Here is an 8,604-nt window from a genome sequence, read left to right as displayed (position 1 = left end):
ATTTTTTATTGCATTATTTTTTTTTCCCATACTTTGATGTATAAAACTATCTATTTTATCTCACAAATGCCTGGGGAATTTCCATATATTTTATCTCACAAATGCCTGGGGAATTTCCATATCTTAACTTTTGGGATTTTGGAGTTGGCATTATAAAAATCAAAACAAATTTAAAAACACCTGACTGCTTTGTAGCAAGAACATCTATCCTGTTTAAGTGTAAGAATAATTTATAAAACTTAGAAACATTGCTGTGTTCCTAATCAGTAGGCATAAGTGTCGAGACTGAGATTTTACATATTTTGTAAATAATGAAATTGATTGGCATATTTTATTCCCAGAAGGTTTAGGAGAACTTTTTTAACCCCAACTAGCCTTTGGAAGTCAGTAGGCCAGTTTTCAAAAGCTAGAGAAGATTAAAGCCACTAAGCAGAAATGCTCAAGACTAAGATTTTACTTATTTTATAAAAATAATAAAAAAAGTGTATTTCATTAGTGCAAGAGAAATGTGGAAAATGATCAGAGATTGTTTGAGCAAAGCAGTATCAGACTGTATACCCAGGGTCAGGAAGATAAACCAAGTAGGCATTAAATGGAAAACAGTATAGAAGCTGTGACAAAAAAAAAGAAAGGAAAGGTGATCAGCATGCTCATGAACAATACAAAGCACAAGCAAGAAGGATGACCACTATGGTAAGAAGGGCTAAATCAGATTATGATGAGATAAAATTAACTAAGCAGGTGAAAGAAAATCTAATGTTATGTGACCAGATGTACAGCATTAGTATGTGTACAGCAAAACGTACAGCATTTGAAATATTTTATTCACCTTAACAGAAAGAGTAAACTATGAACATACATTAGTTGTTTATTCTGAGGAACTTTTTCATGTAAAAATATTTTTTGATTATATGCCACACTTTTAAAGTTCAACAAAATTATCATCGTCAATCAATTTAATCTAAATTTATGTAATACCAACATTTTATGTTTTGTTTTTACTACTATAATTTACATAGTGTATGTTTAATGCATGTAATTTGTATTCTGTTTTGTAAAAATATTGCCTATTTTTACTGTGCAATTCACAACCATCTGTAACAAATTGTAATCGGGATAATGCCCATAATAAACATCATTATTATTATCATAAAACAAAGTTTAGATATGATATCTGTTGCTTTTAAATTTCATTCATAAAATAAACAATTATGAGTGACAGCAAAAGCTGTATTTTCCCTTTTTTTAATAATAAAGGTAATTTAAGTTATTGTTAGTTTGAAGTCTTTCAGTACTTCACTCATGTCGATACAAAATCGATTGTGGAGCAAAAGAAACCACGAAACGATATATTGACCATGGTTATATAATTTAAAGAATGATATTTTGTTGTATGTTTCAAAATCAAAGTGTTACCTGTAGACATAGTATTACAATTGTAATACTATGTAATATCTTTTTTTATATGTTTAAAAACTGAAAAGTTTATAATTATTTTAAAATATTTAATTATTTTTTAATAATCAAGTTTAAACCATGTCAGTAAAAAGAAAACGAAGGGATTGCAAACTGACATATAATTTGAAAAAATAGTATCCATTTATTAAGGAATATGAACAGGAGGGATATGTTTCATGTACATCTGTTTGGGAAATTTTTCTGTGACCTCTGGAAGAAAGCACGATATCACGAGGCATTTAGCTTCTGATAATCTTTATCTGGTCGATTTCAATCGATGGTGAGTTAGCCGATCTCATACGGAGGTAGCAGGGTTTTTTCTCCCGGAAACTCGGGTTTTTCATCCCGCATACATACAAATCAGCCCTTCAGAACACATGCAATTTACAGACAAAAATTACTAGTTGTGGTGGTGTTGGAGGTGGGCGGTAGATGGTGTTGATTCGTAGTAGAGGTAAGGTGTAGAGACAGTTGAAGATGTCCTCCTGCGATGAGTCTTTGGACTCCTTGGAGGTATCAGGAATAATAATAATAATAATAAGCATAAGAAACTCTAATAAAGCTTCTTCATCTGTAAAGATGACCAATTTTCTCCATATAACTGAATATGGGATGAAAGAAAGAGAATTAGTGATTGCAGAGGCTGTGTTTTCTTTCCATACCATATATCACAATCAAAATTTTAGATCCATGGACAGTACATCCAAACTGATCCTCAAATTATTTGACAGCAAATTCACATGTGCAAGGACAAAAGCAGAAGCTATCATCAAGAATGTATTAGCACAAATTTAGTTTAATCCTTTATCCAAGTGTGAGCAAACAAAGTTTGCACCTGAAAGTATCTTCAGGACTGGGGTAAGGTGGTACAACACTGGGCAACTCGTTGCAAAGGTGGAGCAAGCTAACATCACTCCTATCTCAGTATCTCCCATAATGCAAAACACATCTCCTTGTGGATATGTATAATGTTATGCATTAAGGGAAGGGCCCTACCCAGACTAGTTTCGACCTTTATTGAGGTCTCTTCAGTGGGAGCCAGGCCCAAGTGGAGATACCAGACAGAAGCATTAGCAAGGCTATCCCTACCTATAGGAGTTACTAAAAGGTGTGCCACCTTTTTAACCAAGTGAAAAACAAACTTTCAACATCTTTCTCTAAATCCAGAGTAATTTAATAAAAAGGTTGCACACCTTTTGGCAACTCTTATAGGTAGAGATGACCTTGCTATTGCTTCTGCCTGGTATCGCCACGTCTTGGCCTGGCTCCCACTGAAGAGACCTCAATAAAGGTCGAAACTAGTCTGGGTAGTGGCCCTTCCCTTAATGCATAACATTATACATATCCACAAGGAGATGTGTTTTGCATTATGCATTATGGGAGGTACTGAGATAGGAGTGATGTTAGCTTGCTCCACCTTTGCAATGAGTTGCCCGGTGTTGTACCGCCTTACCCCTGTCCTGAAGATACTTTCGGGTGCAAACTTTGTTTGCTCACACTTGGATAAAGGATTAAACTAAATTTATTATAGTCTAACCAAGTGAAAAATTCAATGTATTAGCACCACATTCATGGAAAGAGCTTGATAAGGAATTACAAAATATAAACTTTATATCTGTGTTTTCTGATGCATCAAACCATAAAGATGTGAAACTTTTTCCTACTATCATTCATTATTTTGATTCAAAAAGTGGTGTGAAGAATAAGATTATTGATTTTGTGTCCCTACCTGGGGAAACTGCAGAGCTTATTAGCAATTCTATCTTAACTGTTCTTGAAAAAAACAATTTATCTAAGAAAGTTGTTGCATATTGTGCTGATAATGCAAATACTAATTTTGGTGTTCATTCATGACTTATTTTTCATGGTATTAACAACACTACAAACACTTTTATCAACAAAGATGTTTTATTAACGCTTTGTCACCTACCTAAACAGCCAACACCCCAAAATTCACTTCACACTAGAAAAATAATCAAATAACTGTTTACCATTTCTTGACACATTAGTCACCTGCCTTTCAGATGGATCACTATCTTTTTCTATTTACAGAAAGCCTACACACACAGGAAGATACCTACATAAACAATCACATGATCATCCAGTCCAACAGTACGGCATTTTAAAAACACTTAAACACAGAGCCAGAGCCATTTGTTCTAACGATACAGCTCTGACCACTGAACTCCAATACCTGCGCCATACGTTCTTAGCCAACGGCTACAATCCCTACAAAATAGATAAAATACTACATAGGCCCATTACTCTGCCCTCCCCTAATACACAAGAATACAACATGACCATTTCTATTCCCTATATCAGAGGTACATCGGAAAAGATAGCCAAAGTATTGTTGAAACATGGCCTTCGCACCACTTTCAAACCTCATGTCAAGCTGGCAACTCTGATCCGCTCGCCTAAGGATAAACTTCACCTTTTAGCACACCCAGGAGTGTATGAAGTTCCGTGTGACTGTGACTTGGCCTATTATGGGCAAACAGGAAGATCAGTGAACATCCGCCTGGAAGAACATGAAAGATACATTCGCTACTATTACTATGGCAAGTCGGGACTGGCAGACCGTGCTTTGGATACTCTTTCACACAGGATTAGATGGAGAAAAACGACGAATGTGCTATTTAGGAGTCGTTATAGATCTGAAAGATTATTTTTTGAGTCAGCAATGGCTTTGAAGAATTCTCCCAACCTTAACAAATATGGTTGCATTAATTTGCCAAAAATTTGGGAGACGGTTATCCTAAGAAAAACTCCTGGATAACTGCTGTTTTTTTTTTTTTTTTTTTTTTCCCCGTTAGAGGGCACCAAAAAAATAGGACTTTAGATCTTTTGTCTTTTGCAATTATATTGTTTCACTCACTCACTGTCGCATTTACAAGTGTGTTGTGCTCTGATGATGCTGAGTTGAAAATCAGCGAAATATAAGCGTTAATAAAACATCTTTGTTGATAAAAGTGTTTGTGGTGGTGTTAATACCGTGAAAAATAAGTCATGAATAACCATCAACACCTAAGCTTATCTGTTAGACTAAGCTAGAAAGAGTATTAACAATGTCTTCACTATACTGAACAGAAGTTTAGAACAAAATATTATTGGAGTAGGTTGTGCAGTTCATATAGTTCACAAATGCCATTCAAACTGCTGCTGGTCTTTTACCACTAGACATAGAGTCTATTGTAACAAAAATTTATAGCCATATTTACATTTACACTGTCAGAGTAGAATCTTTGAAAGAACTCTGTGACGAAGCGGAAGTTGAATATCACAAAATTCTAGGCTACAGTAAAACTAGATGGCTAGCTTTAATGCCTGTGATTGAGAGGATTCTGAAATTATATAGTCCACTGAAGTCATATTTCTTATCCTTTGATAAGTGTCCAAGAATAATTGAACTCTTTTTCAATGATAATACCTCTCAGTAGTGGTTAACATTTCTTCATAGTCAGGCATAAGTATTTGAGGCAATTAGTCAGAAACATTGAAGAAAATGATTGTACAATAATGGAAGTCTCAGAGGAACTTGATATGCTAAAAGCAAAATACAGAGAAAGTCTCGAATCAAACTATGTTCCTATTGGCATAAGAAGAGATTTAAGAATTTTAGAAAATGAGGGAAGCATAAAAAAAATTTGTTATTTCTCGTATTAAAACATTTTACCGTAACTGTTTTGAATATTTGGACATGTGGTCATCTCAGTTCCTGGAAATTAAAACATTTAAATGGGTGAACCTTAAAAGTAGGATATCATGACATGATTTTGAGGCATCGTTGGAGTATATAGATTCTAATTTTGGAAAAAATCATGGATTATATGAAAATAACTATTTTGGTGAGGTTTCTTGTTTAAAGAAGTATATAATTGATACAAAAATTAAAGAATGGAAGGAGAAAAAAACTCCTACAGGAGATAGATGGGTTGAGATATTTGATTTTTTTGAGAAACAAATTTTATTATATTACCAAAAGTGCCTTATGGTAATATAATAAAAACAGTGGAATTTGCCCTTTGCTTACCTGGGACAAATGCTGTTACAGATAGAGTATTTTCATTTGTGAAAAATTATGGACTGCAGAGAAAACACAATTAAAACTTGAGACAATAAAGACCATTCTTATTGTGAAATATATGGTTGATTCCTGTGAAGATTTTATGAGTGAAATATCAGAGGATGATGAATTATTGAAAATAATTCATTCTTCCGAAAAATATGTTTAAATTATTTATTTGGAGAGTTTTAATAGATATTCATTGTATATGATAAATAAGTTTTGTGTGATATTTACTTTTGCATATATTATTAAGAATTTAAATAAAAGTTGCTTTTAATAAATATCTATTCATTGTATAAATAAAATAAATAATTTTTTTGGGATATTTACTTTTGCATCCATTATTGAGAATTTAAATAAAAATTTCTTGATAGTTTAGCAGTAACAATATTATTAATTAGTAATAATAACAAAAATAAAAATAAAAGCAGAATATTTTATTGAAAAGGTATGATTATGTTTCTGTTGGGATAAGAAGAAATACAGCAATTTTAGAATATACGCCTGGAGGGAAGGCAAAGCAGGAAACAAAAGTTATGCAACCAGTGGAACGTGTCCAACATTGGTCCTTGGATAATCTGGTCACTATAATCTAATGAGTTCTTTTGCTATGTAGCAAGTAAGAGGAAGAATGATTATGGAAGGATAACTTTAATCATGATAGAAAAGTGACAGAAGTAGAAGATATAATCGAGTTACTAAGCGATCACTTTGCAAATGTATCATCCAAGTGGTAATATTTCAGTTGTCAATATATGAACTGAGGTAGATGAACTACAGGTGCTTAACATATTGAAAAATATCGGTGTGAATATAGTAGTGAGATTGGATGATATGTCAGCCTGTGAGTTATGAGAACTGGCAGTGCCTCTGACCAGTGGCAGACCCAGAGGGGGGGGGGGGGCACCCCCCCAAAGAAAAGGAAAAAACACTAGAAAATTTTCCAAAAATCTTTTCCTAATTAAAATTCTTTTTTTTTATTTATGTTGTGTCGTGTCTTCTATTTCTATGCTACTTATGAATTAGCGATCACTGCAGATGCTCAGTCATAGGTCGTATGCGATGCGTAGTGTGTATTCGCAAATCGTCTACTCAACTCCCCCCCCAAGGTTAAATCCTGAGTACACCACTGCCTCTGACCAAGTTATTTGAATCGCAGCTGAGGGAGTAGAAAGATGGCAACATAATTTCGTTACATAAAGGAAGCTCCAAGATAGAAGTAGCAAATTACACACCACTTAGTATCTCAGGAGTGGTAGTCACAGTATTGGAAAAGTTGATTTGAGGTAGAATTCAGGAATGGCTATATAAGAGCATATTTATTTATTTAGCATATGGCATAATAAAGACACATGACATCAGAATATATAAATACATATTTGTGCAGACAATAAAAATGAAACAAGTAATGCACATATACAAATATCAGGTAAAAAAAAAAGTCTAAAATTTAAGTCTAGTTCAGATAACCAATCAAGGGCTGAAGGATCTGCCTCAATAAAGTCACTCTTATGCTGCAGTTCTCCACAATGTGCCGGATGGTTTGATTTACGGCCCCACAGTCACATTGGGGTGTAGGTGATCTTCCTTGCTCGTATAAGCTGTCTGCACAGATGGCATAATAAAGACACATGACATCAGAATATATAAATACATATTTGTGCAGACAATAAAAATGAAACAAGTAATGCACATATACAAATATCAGGTAAAAAAAAAAGTCTAAAATTTAAGTCTAGTTCAGATAACCAATCAAGGGCTGAAGGATCTGCCTCAATAAAGTCACTCTTATGCTGCAGTTCTCCACAATGTGCCGGATGGTTTGATTTACGGCCCCACAGTCACATTGGGGTGTAGGTGATCTTCCTTGCTCGTATAAGCTGTCTGCACAGATGGCATAATAAAGACACATGACATCAGAATATATAAATACATATTTGTGCAGACAATAAAAATGAAACAAGTAATGCACATATACAAATATCAGGTAAAAAAAAGTCTAAAATTTAAGTCTAGTTCAGATAACCAATCAAGAGCTGAAGGATCTGCCTCAATAAAGGCACTCTTATGCTGCAGTTCTCCACAATGTGCCGGATGGTTTGATTTACGGCCCCACAGTCACATTGGGGTGTAGGTGATCTTCCTCACTCGTATAAGCTGTCTGCACAGATACCATGTCCTGTGCGTATCCTATTTAGGCTTTTCCATAGGTGATGTGGAAGCTCAATCCCTTTTGGATTTTGGTTGGGAAGGATATACTTGTTTAAGTCTGGTGGCAATTTTTCTTTCCAAGTTTCTAGCCATTTTGAATTAACATTGAAATTGCTATTAACTAGTTCTTCAGCCAGTATTAGTGGAGACCGTCGGGATTTAAGACGATTCATGTTTATATATGGTAGGTCTTCATATATCGGCAACAGGGGATTGCTGTTTATTTTTTTGTATTCTTTTACTAGAGCATTTTGTCTGTGTAAGTTCAGTGGTGCAATATTGCTCAAAGTTGGAAGCCAGTAGAGGGGGGGGGGGATTTGACACAACCTGTTATTGTCCTCATCGCTGCATTTATTTATGTGTCTATTTTCTTGATATGAGGACTGTTTAGCCATACTGGTGAACAATATTCTGCCGCAGAGTAGACTAAGGCCAACGTGGAGTATCGCAGTGTAATAGCAGAAGAACCCCATGTAGAACCACACAGTTTTTGTATGATGTTATTATGGGTTCTGATCTTTAAAGAGAGATTCTCCAGATGTCTTTTGAAAGATAGTGTTCTGTCCAGGGTAACACCCAGAGATTTAGAGAAATCTTGGTGCTGCAGCATTATGTTGTTAAAGCTGACCTGAAGTTTCCTATTTGCCAATTTGGTGTTTAGGTGAAAAGAACTAACTTTGTCTTATTGAGGTTTGGTGTTAGTCTCCATTTATGAAAGTATTCCCCAGTGGTTCTAAGGTCGTTTGTGAGAATATTTTCTGTTACTTCAATGCTCTTGTGTTGGATGGCAATGGCTATGTCATCAGCATAAGCAAATTTTTTTGACCTAGTTGTCGGTGGGAGCCCATTGTTCAGCTTTCTCAGTT

General features: G+C 34.7%; 1 protein-coding gene across 2 annotated transcripts in view; it reads left to right on the top strand.

Annotated features, from left to right (window-relative positions):
• Brf (Brf RNA polymerase III subunit) overlaps nt 1-8,604 on the top strand; it is a 375,147-nt gene that overhangs the window by 169,685 nt on the left and 196,858 nt on the right. The gene's annotated exons all lie outside the window — the stretch shown is intronic.

Source organism: Typopeltis vanoorti, chromosome 17 (genome assembly GCF_054136105.1).
Source record: "Typopeltis vanoorti isolate ZY-2024b chromosome 17, IOZ_Tvanoo_1.0, whole genome shotgun sequence".
NCBI classification, from domain to species: domain Eukaryota; kingdom Metazoa; phylum Arthropoda; class Arachnida; order Uropygi; family Thelyphonidae; genus Typopeltis; species Typopeltis vanoorti.
This window is presented reverse-complemented; position numbering and strand designations above follow the sequence as displayed.